The following is a 15,872-nucleotide window of genomic DNA, read 5'->3' as shown; positions in this document are numbered from 1 at the left end:
TGTCTGAATTAGTAGTTTTTGTACCTTGAAAGTAACAGCAGCTTCTCCAAAGTGAACTTACATCATTTAACAGGCTTTCCATGACAAACACTATTAAAACAATTCTCTTTGAACCTTGCATTTCATTTTTAAAAGACTGGTAGAAGTCTTGAAAACTCTATCACCTTGAAAATAAGCTCATCACTCATTAATCGATTTCCAAACCCAGTTAGGGACTCGGGTTAAGCACGGTGTTACAGTGAAACTGTGGCTAGATTGAGGGAGAGCCCCCTTCTTTACCATAATCGGAAGAGTCTCTGCTAGGGAAGATGAGCACCTGGTTCTAACTGTAATCTGTCTTCCTCACATGAATGCTTCGTTCAGTCCCTACAGGACCAGGCCATCACAACCTTCTGTGATAGTCTCTACATGCAGATCACTGCTGAAGGCTTGTCAAACAAACAGTCCCTTTCCCTGCCTGCAGCAGGAAGTTTTGGCTTCTTTGCATGTGAGAGCTCTTGTTCAAAGTCAGGATGATGACTACTGAATGTTAAATTAGGCTATTGTGAATTTGGTGTTAGTAATTCCAATTTGTCTTATTTAACTAAAGTCTGACTTGCCTCAATATTTACCCTTTAAAGGAATAAAATCCCCTTCCTGCTAATAGAGGACAACAGTAGATGAACACTTTGAAAATGCATATATCTGACCGTTTTATAGACCTGAACATATCATAAAATGGAAAGATGCTCAGAGTGGTGAAAAAAGGAAGGAATGAGAGAGAGAAAGATGGGGGAAGGAAGGAGGGAGGAAGGGGAAAGAAAGAAATCTGACGTTACTCCTCTGCTTGAAAACTTCCCATGTTCCCATGGCTCTTAGGACCACATCCAAAGTCTTTCGTCGTGCCTAAGAATCCTGGAAACTCTGACTTCTGCCATTCCTCCAGCCTAATTCTGCTACCCTACCCTCTCTGTTTACTGTACTCAAGCCACACTGGCTTTGGGGCCTTTGAACCAGGTGAGGGGCTTCCCGTAGGCTCTTCCCTGTTGCCAGCTGCCTCCCCACCTCCAGGCTCCACCTGAGTCACTCGTGCTCTTTCCCTAGGTCTCAGTCGCAAGGTTGCTCTCACAGGTGGGTCTCTCCTGACCTCAGACAAAGTTCATGGTACCCTCTCACCCCATTGTGTTCCCTCTTAATATACCTGTCATAAACCGCATTGTCTTTGTAGATCTCAACCTTAATCATAATTTCATATTTCTAGACTAGACTGTAGGCTCCAAAAGTACGGAGACCCCATTTCACTTCTTCATTCTGTATTCCCAGCACTCAGCCTTAGTACTTGATGCATAATAGGGTTGGCATGACGGAAGGAAAGAAGAGACGTGTGAATAGGGCTCTGCATAGTTGTGGCTACCCAGAAGCCCAGCTCTCGGTTGTTGGTTTCTTTGATGAGATTTTCTCCAAAGTGGGAGGACTGATAATCTCACTGGAAGGAATAAACTGCAGTGAAGTTGAGGGTTTCTCCATCAACTCCCCGCTTCTAGGTTTTAAAGTCTCAAAAGTGGATCACTTAGTTTCAGTTTTTGGACCATATTTTGTCACAGTTGATCTACAGATCTAAACTTTAAAACATCTTGAATAAAGAAAAGGCCAGCACTGACAAAGCTGTGTCTACCACGAGACATAAAAGGGGAATTGAAATAGTAAGGAAGCCAACATGACTGAAGACCATTAAGACGGAAGACAGGTGGCAGGCAGGACAGAAGTGAGGGTATCCCTGGAACTGGAGTGATTTGAATGGGGACTGATTGCTGGGGAATGAGAGGCGGCTGTGTGAGGCACGGGTAGGGCAGAATATCAATGAGGAAGCACTTAAGCATAGGTGATTAATGAGATTTGGGGGGTGGCTTAGCGTGACAGAGGAAAACAGTGGTGAAATAAAGAACATTAGTGGGTTCTACTGAGGTAGTAAAATAGCAGTTTGTTAGTTTGAAGTTAAAAAAAATAAAGAATAAAAGAAAAACTGGAAACAAATGAAGTGCACCCCTCACCCACCCCACATCATTCATCTGTGTGGAGTAAAACAAGCTGTCTTCCCTCCTCCTTCAAGGAGGCATCTGACGAGATTGGGCACGTTCAGGGTGTATGGATAATGAATGAATAAAGAAACTGTGATATATATACACAATGGAATACTACTCAGCAATAAAGAAGAATAAAATTATGGCATTGGTTGGTAAATGGATGGAGTTGGAGAATATCATGCTAAGTAAAATAAGTCAATCCCAAAAAATCAAAGGCCAAATGTTTTCTCTGGTAAGTGGATGATGATACATAAACAGGGGACTGTAAGAGAAGAATGGAGGAACTTTGGTTTATAGGGAAATGGGGTGGGAGGGGTAGAGGGAAGGAAAGATAGTGAACTGAGACACACATTATTACCCTATGTACATGTATGATTACACAAATGATGTGAATTAAAAAAAAAATATATATATATATATATATAAATTTTGAGACAGGGATCTTGTTAAGTTGCTCAGGGCTTCACTAAGTTGCTGAAGTTGGCTTCAAACTTGTGATCCTCCTCCCTCAATGTCCCGAGCTGCTGGGATTACAAACATGCACCACCACATCGGGCATTATTATTGTTTTTTTTTTGAGGCTATTGTGAATAGGATTCTTTTCCTAATTTATTTCTCAGCAGGTTCATTATTGGTGTATAGTAAAACTATTGATTTTTGTATGTTGATTTTGTAACCCACTACTTTGCTGAATTTGTTTATTAGCTCTAGCAGTCTTCTTGTGGAACTTTTTGAATCTTTTAGGTATATGATCATATCTACAAACAGTGATAACTTGATTTCTTCCTTTCCTATTTTATCCCTTTTATTTCCTTCTCTTGCATAAATGTTTTGGCTAGAATTCTTAGTACTCTATTGAATAGGAGTGGTGAGAGTGAACATCCTTATCATGGTCCAGATATTAAAGGAAATGCTTTCAGTATCATAGTAATTCACTATTATTGTCAACATGAATTTAAATGGACATTTGTTTTTCAACCACATACAAAAGTAAAATAGCCACATATAGATTGTACATGTGTATAATGACCTATATAACCACATATAAACACAATCCTGATGTACATGATAATCCTCGTTTCTTTGTAGTGTTACCATATATAAATGTATCCCTTAAATATTGCTTAGTTTTGCCAACTTCTGAAGTTTGTTTAAATTGAATTATATTACATGCATACTTTGTTGACTTCTTCCTTTCATCTAAAAGGATATTTAAGAGTTTCAAAATAAAGGAGGCATCTGTCAGTAAATGCCACCCTCCTAACCTCATCTACCAAGGGTTGGGGTGGGGGCTAATGAAAATGGAGGAGCAGTGAGTCAGTCACTCCCACATCCTCCAGGCTCCAAAGAGGAGGGATGAGCCCAGTGGCAGCCAGATGTCTGCAAGAGCCACACCCTGGGCCCCACTGGGGTCTCCTTGCAAGCCTCAGGTCGAGGCTTGACAATCCTTGACCTAGTATTACATGTTTTGAAACTTCCACCTGTACCCTATAAATAGGTACAATTATGATGTCCCAATTAAAAAACAACATTTAAAACAAAAAGCCCTAAATGATATGTTTCAGCTCATCGTGTGGTAAAGAATTAGAGGACATGATGCAGTTTCATCTTAGGTTAACTTCTAATGTTAACTCCTAAGACTAACTTTGTCCTTGAAAGTTCCTTAAAACTGCCCCATAAAATTACAATGATTTTGTTTTATGTGTACAACCTGGTTACAAAAATTTTATTTACACCTAAATCTGAAAATTGTAAGGGAAATTTACACACAAATGATTATTAATTAATAATCTTTCTAACAGTCTTTCTAGCAAGATTACTTTGGTTTAAGGCCCAGTTTCATCACTTCCTGGCCTTAGGCAAGAGAAGTTAAGCTTCTCTATGCTTCAGGTTTTTTCATCTACACAATGTTGACCGTATTATCTATGTCATTGGTTTGTAGTTGTAATCAGTTAATATATGTAAAGCCCCTCAGTCAGGAACAATGTAAAGATTGCATTAATGTCAATAGTCAATATATATGAGAGACCTGCATTGCAATCACAGCTTTCTTTGGTGAATATCTGTTAAGCACCTACTATATAACCAGGCACTATTCTTGGTTTTGGCATAAAGATTTTATTTCTTAATGCTTACATTCTAGTGGCTTCATCAAATACTATATGATCTTGGACAAAGTTCCTCATATGTTGTCACGTATTCATAAGTGTATAGCATAATAATTGACACATACTTAAGTGTAGCTATGTCTAGTGGCTATAATTACAAAAACTAAGCTATTATTAGAAAACACAAACACTAAGTTTGTGTTTTTTCTGAATTCAATAAGGAGGTACCCATCCATTAGGTAGAGCCATTTTTCACTCTGCCCTGGGACACATTTTCCTAATTCCAGGCTCCACATTAACCAAATAACTTATTCTCCATATCCATCAGTTTGGTCTCCCAAAACAAGACAAGGACAACTCCTCCCCTGAGTTAGTTTGATTGGAGAAGGAATTTGAAGCAATTTCTCTCCCCTCCCCCCTCTCTTTTCTCTCTCCTCACCTCTCCTCTCTTTTCTTTTCTTTTCTTTTTTCTTCTCTTCTCTTCTCTTCTCTTCTCTATTCTTCTCTTCTCTCTCCCTCTCTCTCTCTCTAAGCATATGGTCCTTTATAGAGAGAATACAGATTCTCAAGATATGAGCAAAATTAATGGATGCATAAACACTGCTTCCCATTCTCCATTGAAAGAGAAGAAAAGAGAGGATCCTTAATCAAAGCAAAGAATAAAAGGTTTTCCATTATCCTAAGTAGAGGAACTTAAGAAAGGATGTTGGAGTTATTCTATCCAGAACTGACATGTACAGGCATATAGTTTGTGAATGAACAAAGGATTCTCGCTAAAGAGGTAAGTGAGATTACATCTAGCTTTAGTAGTATTACAACTATTTGGTTAAAGATGTGTCTCTGTAGTTACTCAAAGGTACCTTATGCTTATCACTTCATGTTCCTATCAGCTACGTTGACCCAGAACTTTGCCTAATTTTCAGAAAAAGTATGACACGCACACTGGTAGCCGTGGCTTCAACAAGTTGAGTGGTCCAAGAAACCAGAGTCTATCCATAGAAGAGGTGGGAGGAAGAAATGTCCTTCCATGGGCTTCAGGAAGAGCAACAGTAGCCATGTGGATAGCATCTATGTATATGGCCTCAGGCTGCCCAGAGCAACAACTGACCCCTCCATTTATCACCTGTATTGAATGTGATCTTCATTCATTTAGAGAAGTCTATGCATTCAGGCCCATAAGTGATCCACCAATCCTTTCAAGATCATGTCTAGAACTTAAACAAAATAATCCACTTGCTTTATCCAGTCCTACATTAAGACCAGCACATATGAACCAATTAGATAATCTGGTAACCCAAAGAAATCAAGTCTTATCATCATGTAGCACTCAGATGGAGAGTCCAGATATCAAAAAGGGACTGCTCCGAGTACACAGCACATCTCCCCCCTCCTCACCTCTCTGAGGTGGCTCTAAGTTCCTGTTCTCACCACCAGCTGATTGCCCTTCCATGGTGATTCTTTAAACTCAACCCCTTTCTCCTGTTCAAAGATCATTGCATTTTATTTGGGTCTCCACAATAACAAGGCATCATGTTTTACCTCAAACTTGTTAGGATACTTCTATAATTTATGCCGCTTTAATTTATCTTCCTTGGGTCTAAGTTTTCTCTTCCATCAAAGAGACTTAATATGCCCCATCCCACTTTCCCAGAGGAATGAAATTAGATCATCAATAAGACAAAGCCTCATCACTGGAAGATGAAGAAGAAACTTTTGTTTCCTTTCAGGGAGTATCTTCTTTTATACAACTGTGTTCCTTAGAAGTTTTTTATGAACAAGATCCAGATTTAAAAGTCCTAGGGATGCTCACCACTTAAACAAGTATCATGGTAGGAAACTGTTAAAGGAAGGCAAATCTAACAAATGATCACCCTAACTCATCTGAGCTTTCACACTGGGCTAACTTAGATGGTGACCATAACGATGACAATAAGCATCGTGATGCAACTGTAATTTATTCAACAGTTTATGGGTTTTCAAGTCACTTTCACACACCTCTTATCTGAGGCTCTTAGTGGTCAGGTATTATTATGCCCAATTATAGATGAAGAAGCTGAGGGACAGTGAGGTTAATGATTTGTCCAAGGTTACGCAGATAATGGACCTGTGCTGAAGGCTCAGACAGTCTCAAAGCTCTTACCCTTGACCTCTACAAAACAGCTCAAGGACCAAAAAAACTAGGAATCATCTGTGGCCTGCAGAAATGCAAATAATTTTCTCTAAGGCATTCGTGGCCTCAAAACCTTGAAATTCTAAAGCCAAAGTGTCCAACTCATAAAAATTCTAATGAATAGAAGAGATTGCTGACATCTTCAGAGCAGAAAAAGAAGTAAGTGCAGTATCACCATGATAAAAACGTGATTAAATATTAGTTGTACCAACGAGACACCATCATCAAATTTTGCATTAACAGTTACAATTTAGTAGTAGACTTATTATCTACATTATGCTTACTACATCCTACCAGAATCTTTGTAGTTTTGCACTAAACATAAAAAAGACCTTAATTCAGCTTTAAGAGGATGGAAAGCAGAAGAATAAATGGTATCACCTGTATACCTGGTGGGGAAAAGGCCTTCTGTGACCTCAGTTCTCAAACTTCAGTTTTTGAGCACATTTTAGGCAAGGGTAAATTTCCTAATAATGAGATTCTAGATAAAACTCCTATGTAAGTTTGAGTCCTCACACCCCACCCCGCCATAAAACACACCAAAAAAATTATGTGTGAAGGCAGGCAGTGCAGGCAGTCCACTGCCAGGAAGAAAATATCCTAGTGAGAGTTGATTCAAGAGCCCCTAGAATCTGAAAGATGCCTAGAACATTTATTTATTGATTGGATAGGGCCACCTTCCAGTTCATACAAAATCAGCCTTAAATGGTTGCTCCCTTCTTCCTTTGATTCCTCCTCCTTTTCCCTTTTCTGATCTTCTATCTTTCCCTAGTGTTCTAGTGCAATCTTGGTTCTGCATCCCTTAGTCTGGGTCTTTCCTACCTGGAATAATGAAAAGTGGTAGAAAGAAGGAGTACAGAGGACAAGATAAAAACCTTCTGAATATACCTAAAGGCAGTATACTCTTCCAAAGCCATCTTTTAAATATATTTTCATCACCTGGTTAATATTTTTTATTCCTTCTCTCCTCCCATAATGGTCTCTCTCCCAGAGGAAACAAATATTTAAAAGTAGATATACCTTATTGTGTCCTTGACTAAGAATAAACATAACTGGTCATTTTTAATTTGATGACTGTTACTTGTAAAGTCCTCATCAATATCCATTTTATGTTTATTTGCTAGATTTGATAGCTGACATAAGAGCCAGATGTGGTGAAGTCTGTAGTTTGAATTGGTTTGTAATTGCTCTGTTCTGAACTTTCTATGCAATGAAAACTCATAGAAGAACCAGAGGCCTTTCAAACTATGACTCTGTAGAGTTACATAACATATAACAAACTTGCATTTTTAATCCTTTGATATTAATTTGGCCAATTACATTTCAAAGGATTCTGCAACATCCCCAAATATGGTACATATCTTCAAAAATCTGAAATGAAAAGGGAGCATAATATGTGTATGGTGCACAGTCATGGGTTCTGAGTTCACACATTGTTGGCAAGAATGGATTCATTTTTCATCCATTCATCCAAACAATGTTTTTTGTACATATTGGATATTGAACAGCATGCAAAGTCTGGGGATATGTCAGTGACGGGGACAAGACAGACCAAGTTCTTGCTCTTGAAATTCTCCTGCTTTAGAGTTAGGGTTAGGGAGGGGGGCAAGTATGGAGGAAGGAACTACTGTATAGAGGGTAAAGAGGGGTGGGAGGGGTGGGGGAAGTGAAAAAAATAACAGAATGAATCAAACAACATTACTCTATGTAAATTTATGATTACACAAATGGAATGCCTCTACGCCATGTACAGAGAAACAACATGTATCCCATTTGTTTACAATAAAAATAAATAAATAAATGAAATGTTAAAAAAAAAAAAAGAAATTCTCCTGCTTTAGTGGGAAGAGAGAAAGGAAATAAATGAACAAACTAAAATAATTAAAAATATTTTTAAGGTGTAGGAAAGAAAGCAATGGATGGCCGAGCAGAGAATTCAAGGGGTAGGATATAATCACTTTAGAGAGGAGAACTTCTCTAGATAGTGCAAAGTAAGTTGAACCCTGAAAAGTGACACGTTCTCATTCATGCAGAACTGGGGAAAGGATATTTCAGAAAAGGGAGAGTGCTGAGGAGGAGGAGTGCCACTGAGGAGTGGCAGTGTGGTATGTGCATAGCATCAAAAGGAAACCAGTGTACTGGAGTGTTCTCAGAGAAAGGAACTGCGGGCTGGATTATGCAGGCAGTGAAGGTCATAGTAAGGAACATTTATCTTATTCTGAGGGGAACCAGAAGCTGCTAGAGGTTTAAATAGAGAATGACATGATACAGAGAAGAGGTAGGGAGGATTCAAGGAAAATTCCCCGTCTCTGGCTTGGCGAATAGTGATACCATATGCACTGGGAAAATGAAAATCGCTTCGTTTATTCCCTCTAGTGAAGACCCATGTATAATGATGTTCTTGTACCTATGAGGCCCTACAAGATTATTCCTTTTCTTTCTAATAAACTAGCTGTAAAGAGGGGTTTTGTGCCCATTGGCATTTTAGAGGGCCAAGAATATATTTGAGTTGATCCCATAGTCCCAAAGGAAGGCAGAGAACTGTCTCATCAGCTCACACTTGGTTCTCCCATCCCAGCTAGCATGTTAAATGCAGCGACCAACACCACTGAAGTTTAATGGTTGAAGAGAATTTTAAAACTGCACAACATTAAATCACATTTTTCCAGGTTGGTAGACCTTAGGCACCAAACCTTGGGCATGAGTTGTATTATTTGGTGGATTAAGCTGAATACATGTGCTGTCCTCTAGCATCAAGTTCTTCAAAGAAAACCCAAAGTAGGGACACCTATCCAGTGGGGAGAGGAAACTGACTGGGAAAGGGCACAAAGAGCTGAACATAACGTCTGCCCCCTGACAAACTGGCTTCTCCACTAAAACGTACTGTCAAAGACTCCTCCAGTCAGTTAAGCTCAAAGTCATTAACTTAAGGACAATGGTTCAGAGACAGACTCACCTCTGCAGAGCAGAGTGCCACCTGAAGGTTGTCAGTTTATGGGAGACTGTGAGGTTGCCATTTAAAGGGTTAAAATAGCTCAGGGGCAGATGCCATTTGTACATTTCCACAGGATGCAGTCTCCTCTCTTTTTCTCCATGTAGCTCTAGTGAAAACTCAAACAAGTTTGAGTCATTGACCATATGTTCTTCTCCAACTTACATCCCCAATATGCTCATGCCAGGGAAATTCTGGTTATGAAAACTTTTAGGGAAAGCCTGAGAGGATAAAGACATTGCAAAAGAATAATTCCATACCTAAAAGAGAACTGAAAAGGAATGAAATAATTGATTAACCTCCAGCATTGATGAAAATGCTAGCTCCCTCTTACTGGTTAATAAAATACCATGGAGGCATAACTTCTGGGCAAATGCAAAACACTTTAGTAAGAGACACATAAAAGGGGGTCCAGGGCTTTGCACTCCTTTATGGAAGAAATGTATTTTAGGGTATTAAATGTAAGACAGTTACAAATAAGAGTAAAAACAGCAGAAATGTTAAAATTAAAAACTAAAACTTAGACTTAGGAGGATGAATTTATTTTCTAATTAAATGCTATGATGTATAGTATGAATCATGTATTTCCTAAAGATTAACAGTCAACATTATCACAATCAAATATTGATTCTGAATATGCTTAAGTATTTAATGTTGATCAGAAGTTGCAAAAAATGATTCAACTTATGGATTAGCATCTTCCCACTTCTATAACGATTGACATATATAAGAGTATTAGGAAGGAATGTCAAGTACTTCACTAATAATTTTTCAAAGTCTTAGAGAAGTAGCATTTTTTTGTGAGAAGTATCATTTTGACTGACCCCCCAGGAGGATTAAAATATCATAAAAATAGATTCAAAATCTATAATTAATTCTTTCCCCGCCCCTGGCAGATGCCTTTGTTAGGACTGGGGATGTACCTCAGTTTGATTACTTGCCTAGCAATGAGGAGACCCTCAGTTCAATCCCCAGCATACCAAAAAAAATCCGTTGTTTAAAAAAAAAGCAGTTTTTCTTAATTCTTTTTTTCCTTAGACTAGGGATTGTCCCAGTTCCTTCCCTTTTCTCTGCCTTTGCTTCCTCTCATATTCCACTGGCCATGAAGGAATTGTGGAAAAACTACATTTCCAGCCATCAAGTCATCTTCAATAAAAGGAAACTCACAAATTAGGTCAGTTGAACTTGTCTGCACTCCTGATGTTGTTCTTGGAGGTAGGAATTTTCCCTTTCTGCCATTCTTTTTCTACCTGCATGCCCACAGGATTCTATCTTTATTGATGAGACTCAACAAGTCTGCAGAATATGTCTGTGAGCATGGCTTGATTGTGATGGACTTTTTCTGGAATACAGTGTGGTCTTGCTGTCTTCCTGGTCAAGAATTTATTTCAGAAAAGTTTCCACATTATCTATAAATCTTTCATGATTTCATTGGTAGTATTCTATCCTCCATAAACATTAATTGCATATATATATGTTCCTGTCTGTCATTCTTCTGTCACCTTTTTTTTTCAATTTTTTTTTTGTGGCAAAATACACCTATCATTAATTTACCATCTTAACCATTTATTTCAGTGGTATTAAATACTTCATAAAGTTGACAATATCACCACCATTCATTTCCGTAATTCTTTTCATCTTATACTAAAACAATTCTATACCCACTTTAATCAGTAATTCCCCACTTTCCCCCAGTTTTCCCTATTGCTTTCTAGCACTTGAAAATCACCCCTCTAGATTCTGTGTCCTATAATTTTAAACCACTCTATATCATATAAGTACAATTATAGAATACCTATCCTTTTTTGGTCTGACTTCTTTAACTTATAATATTCTACAGATTTGTCAAGTCTCACTGATAGAGGCTATAAGATACAATCCTATAGAGATATAGGTAGAAAAAGAACTTTCCCTTCCTGTCTCCAAGAACAACGTAGGGAGTGCAGACAAGTTCAACTGAGCTAATTTGTGACTTTCTGTTTCTTCAAAATGCCTTGATGGTTAAATCTAGATTTTCACTCCTCCTTACATCCTAAAGGTTCATCCAGGTTGCTGCATGTGTTAGAATTTTCTTTCTCTTTTTATCTCTGAATAATATTTCATTATATGTACATGCCACATTGATAGATATTTGGATTGCTTCTATTTAGCTACTGTGAATAAAGCTGATATGAATAAATACACAAATATCTCTTCAAGACACTGCTCTTAATTCTTTAGTTTCATATCCAGAATTGGAATTGCTGGATCACATGATATTCTATTTTTAGTTTTTTTAGGAACTGCCATATTGTTTTCCCACAGCAGCTGTATCTTTTACATTCCCACTAATAGTCTACACATGTACTAATTTTTCTACATCCTCAACAACCCTTATTTTCAAAGTTTTTTTTAAATATATAATTGCTATCCTAATGGGTATGAGGTGGTAACTCACTGTGGTATTGATTTGTACTTCCCTAATGATTAGTGATGTTAGACATCTTTTCATGTGCTTATTGGCCATTTGTATATTTCTTTGGAGAAATGTCTATTCAAGTCCTTTGCCCATTTTCTTAATTGAGTTGTTAAATTTTTTGTTTTTGAGTTTTAGAGTTCTCTGTATATTAAGAGAAAAATAAAAGTTTTATCAGACATACGATGTGAAAATATTTCCCCATTTTTTTACTCTATTGATAGTGCCTTTTGATGTGTAAAAATTTTAAACTTTTATGATGTCTGTTTATTTATTTTTCTTTCCTTCTGTTACCTGTGCCCTCGGTGTCTTATTCAAGAAGTCATTGCCAATCTAATGTTGTGAAGTTTTTACCCTGTGTTTCTGAGAGTTTTTTTCAGGAACAATGCAAGTACAACTACTTTCACCACTACTATTCAACATAGTACTAGAAGTTCTAGCCAGAGCAATTAGGCAAGAAAAGAAAAGAGAAATGAAAAAGGGGGAGGGGAGTGGGGGCAGAAGAAAAGACATCCAAATTGGAACACAGGAAGTAAAATTATCTGTTTGTAGATAATAATATATGATGAAAAAATTCTAAGGATTCCACAAGTTTCCATGAACAATTCTCCCAGAATTTTTCCTTTCTTTCAATTCTCTCTCTGGTCAATTCCATGCATTCTCAAGTCTTAAACTATGCACTGCATGCTGTATCCTCAAATGCTTCTCCTATATTCTGATCCTCCCTTCTGAAATTTATACTCCATTTCCAGTCTGTTTGATACCTCCACCTGCATAAACCAGAGGCATCTCACTTTATATGCTTCTTCCTAGCTTCTGATGGTTGCCAATAAAACTTGGTATTCCTGGGTTTGTAGCTGCAGTCACTCTAATCTCTGTCTCTGTCATAACATAACCTTCTCTCAGTATTAATCTCCCTCTTCCTTCTCTTATAAATAGACTTTCCATTGGATATAGTGCTACCCTAGTCCAGCATGACTTCATCTCAATTTGATTATATCTACAAATAAGGTCGCATTCACAGGTAAGAGGCTTTAAAATTTGAATGCATCTTTTAGGAGAACACAACTAATCAACTACACTGTGACAAAATACATTTTGGGACTGTTGGTTAAAGCCAAACCAGATAAGTTTTATTACTATAGAACTTCTCAGAGTCTTTAACAAAATAGTTTGAATAATACTTTGAATCTCCCTTAGGAGTTGTTGTTTGGAGTTTTTCTCAAGCTTATGTGACCACAAAACACTATCTTCATGGAGCCCTTCAAAAGATTTCCAAGAGCAGCCTTTGTATGTGCTGTACCCATGCTTCTGATTTTCACGTGCATGTGAATCATCTGGGGCTGATATAAAAATTAGAATTCTCATTCAGCAAGTCTGGGATGGAATTCTAAGATTCTTCATTTTTTATTTAAATTAATATTAATTTTAAAAGTTACATGTAAATTAACTTTTTATAGGTGCATAAAAACCGTGCCTATTTATGAAGTACCATGTTTCAAGAAAGTCTGCATTTTTCACAAGCTTCCTGGAGCTGCTGACACTAGTGGTCTCAAATGTACTCAGAAATAATCCCCTAAGACAAAAATCTTTATTTCTACTAATTATGGTTCTTTTCCTAAATGTTCTCTCTTGGTTAATGACATCATCATTATCTACCCAGTAACTCATCCAGAAACTTTGGCCTCAAATTCCTTTTTCCCTCACTCTTCCTCCTCCTCCCTCTAATACAACTCATGGCTGAGTCCTATTTGTCTGTTGAAGCCAGGACAGCATCTCCATTCCCATTATCTTAGCTAAGGAGTTCAGTGTCTTTCTGTGAGCTGTCAGGAGCCTCCTAACTCATCTTATTTCCTTGCAATTGTGTTCCTCTCAACTGTGGCCAGATGCAGACTTAAAACTCAGGTCAGTATTTCATGTTAAAATTTACATTGGCATACCACTACCCACAGAATAAGATCTTGACTTCTCAGCATTGAGAACAGTTCAACTTCAGTATATTTTCTAGCCTTGCACCCACTACCAATCCATGATATAACATATGCTGTGGTCACATTAGGCTGCCCACTCCACCCTGAAAACACTATGCATTGTTCTCATCTCTGAGTTTGTCAAAGTTCCACTCTGACCTCAATATTTTTCCTCTACCTTCCCCGCATGGTTGAAATTGTTCCCCAGTAAGAACTGATTTTACTTCTTCGTGTTCCCACAGCATTTTGTTGATAACTTTGTTTACATACCTTTAATACATCCTACACTGTTTATATACCTATACTAATACTGTCCTATTTATACACCTCTTTCTTATGTATCCTCCTTAAGAGTGGCAATTATTCACAATACATAATACGTATTTAAAAACTCCAACACATTTTTTATGAGTGCGTAGGCAATGAATATATTAGTCATAAGAGAGGCAAATGTCTTTGAATTCTTTCAAAGTATAGAGAACAGAAAACATGAATAAAAATATGGATTACTAGAAGACAATCTCAGGCAAAGCAAATCAGAATTTTGAGGACAAGGGACCCCAGAATCTAATTTTCAGCAAAAAAGAAATTCAGGTAATATTTAGCAGGCTAAGTATCAGAACCACTGTCTAAAAATTTAAAAGTAGATAGCTCATTGGTACCGTACTTGTGTTACTGGTGGGTTTTAAATATTTGAGATGGAATTCTCCTGGTCAAAGTTGATGTGTTAACTCTTCATTTCTGTGACCAAAAGACCTACTAAGAAAAACTTAGAAGAGAAAATTTTATTTTGGTCTCACAGTTTCAAAGGCCATGTTTGACCAACTTCACTGTTATGGGCCTGAGGTGAGACAGAATATCATGGCATAAGTTGTAGCAGAAGAAAACCACTCAGCTCATGGCAACTGGGAAAAAAAGAGAAAAAAAAGAGGAGCCAGGGACAAGATATAGTCCCCAAGGGCATGCCCCCAGTGACTTATTTCCTTCAGGCATACCCCCACCTGCCTATGGTTACCACTCAGTAGTTCATTCAAATTATCATCCATCAAATGGATTAGTCCACTGACGAACTTACAGATCTCATAATCCAATGTTATACCTGTGAACATTGCTACATTGCCTAACACAGGAGCTCTTCAGTAGACATTTTAGATCTAAACTGTAACAGTTGAAAGCCCTAAAAGCAATGAAAAAAAAATTAAGAAAGCATATTTGGCATCCATAAAAAACAAAAATAATATAAAAAAGGTTTGGTAAGTCTTCTGAGCAAAAACACTTGCTATTTAGCCTATGATGATTCTTTTTTAACATTTTCTGGCCAATGACAGTTTAAAGTATGCACATGCTAATTATTTCAGTAAAGCTAGGCTAGTCCAGTTGTCACATTTATCTGAGGTAGAATTTTTTTTGGCATTCTATTTTTTTCTATGCAGTCCTTAAAACCAACTGACTCCTAAATCACAGTTGAAATCACCAGCTCTTTGATATTGAGATCCATGCAAAACTGCAGGCTATCCTGATGAATATAAGAGCTAAATGAAAGTTAAATTTGTCACATTCTTCACCATGCTGCACACTTTCAGAGTTTCATAAAATTAAAAAAAAAATCCACATAATTAGTTTAGCTTTACGAGAAAAAAAAATTGAATGACAAGGTCAGGCTCCTGACCTTTCAGTAAATTAGAGAAGATTGCCATAAATTGCACAATATAATGAAACACCAATTTGCATATTTGCTGCTATATTAAAAGGGATCAGTTTTAGCTCGCAAAGCAGAACAAACAAAAACATGCATTTTAATAACTCAAATTACTCCCGGAAGTGACCCTCAGCAGAAAGCCTGATTATCACTACTTAATTAGAAGCCTTGGAAATCTAAATCCTCCCTTTAAATCCTATTCTGGGTACAGTGAAAGATGAAGCCATGAGTTTTGTCTAAGATTCAATATTTACTCTTTACTAATATGTTTGCTGGAGAGACTTCCCAAGCATTATAAAGACATGCGAGAAAAAATTTAATATTCAAAGAAAGAGTGCACAAAACCTGTGTTGGCTTGCAGGTGCAAAGCAATTAACAAGCTGGCATTTACAGTACTTTTAATTAATTAATTAAA

At 37.4% G+C, this 15,872-nt stretch overlaps 1 long non-coding RNA gene across 1 annotated transcript in view; it reads right to left on the bottom strand.

The window, feature by feature from the left end:
• Window positions 1-15,872, bottom strand: part of LOC306668280 — a 109,035-nt gene that overhangs the window by 25,168 nt on the left and 67,995 nt on the right. The gene's annotated exons all lie outside the window — the stretch shown is intronic.

The sequence above is a fragment of the Sciurus vulgaris genome (genome assembly GCF_902686455.1).
Source record: "Sciurus vulgaris genome assembly, chromosome: 1".
Classification (NCBI taxonomy): Eukaryota; Metazoa; Chordata; class Mammalia; order Rodentia; family Sciuridae; genus Sciurus; species Sciurus vulgaris.
The sequence above is the reverse complement of the archived record's forward strand: the minus strand, read 5'-3'. Positions and strand labels throughout refer to the sequence as shown.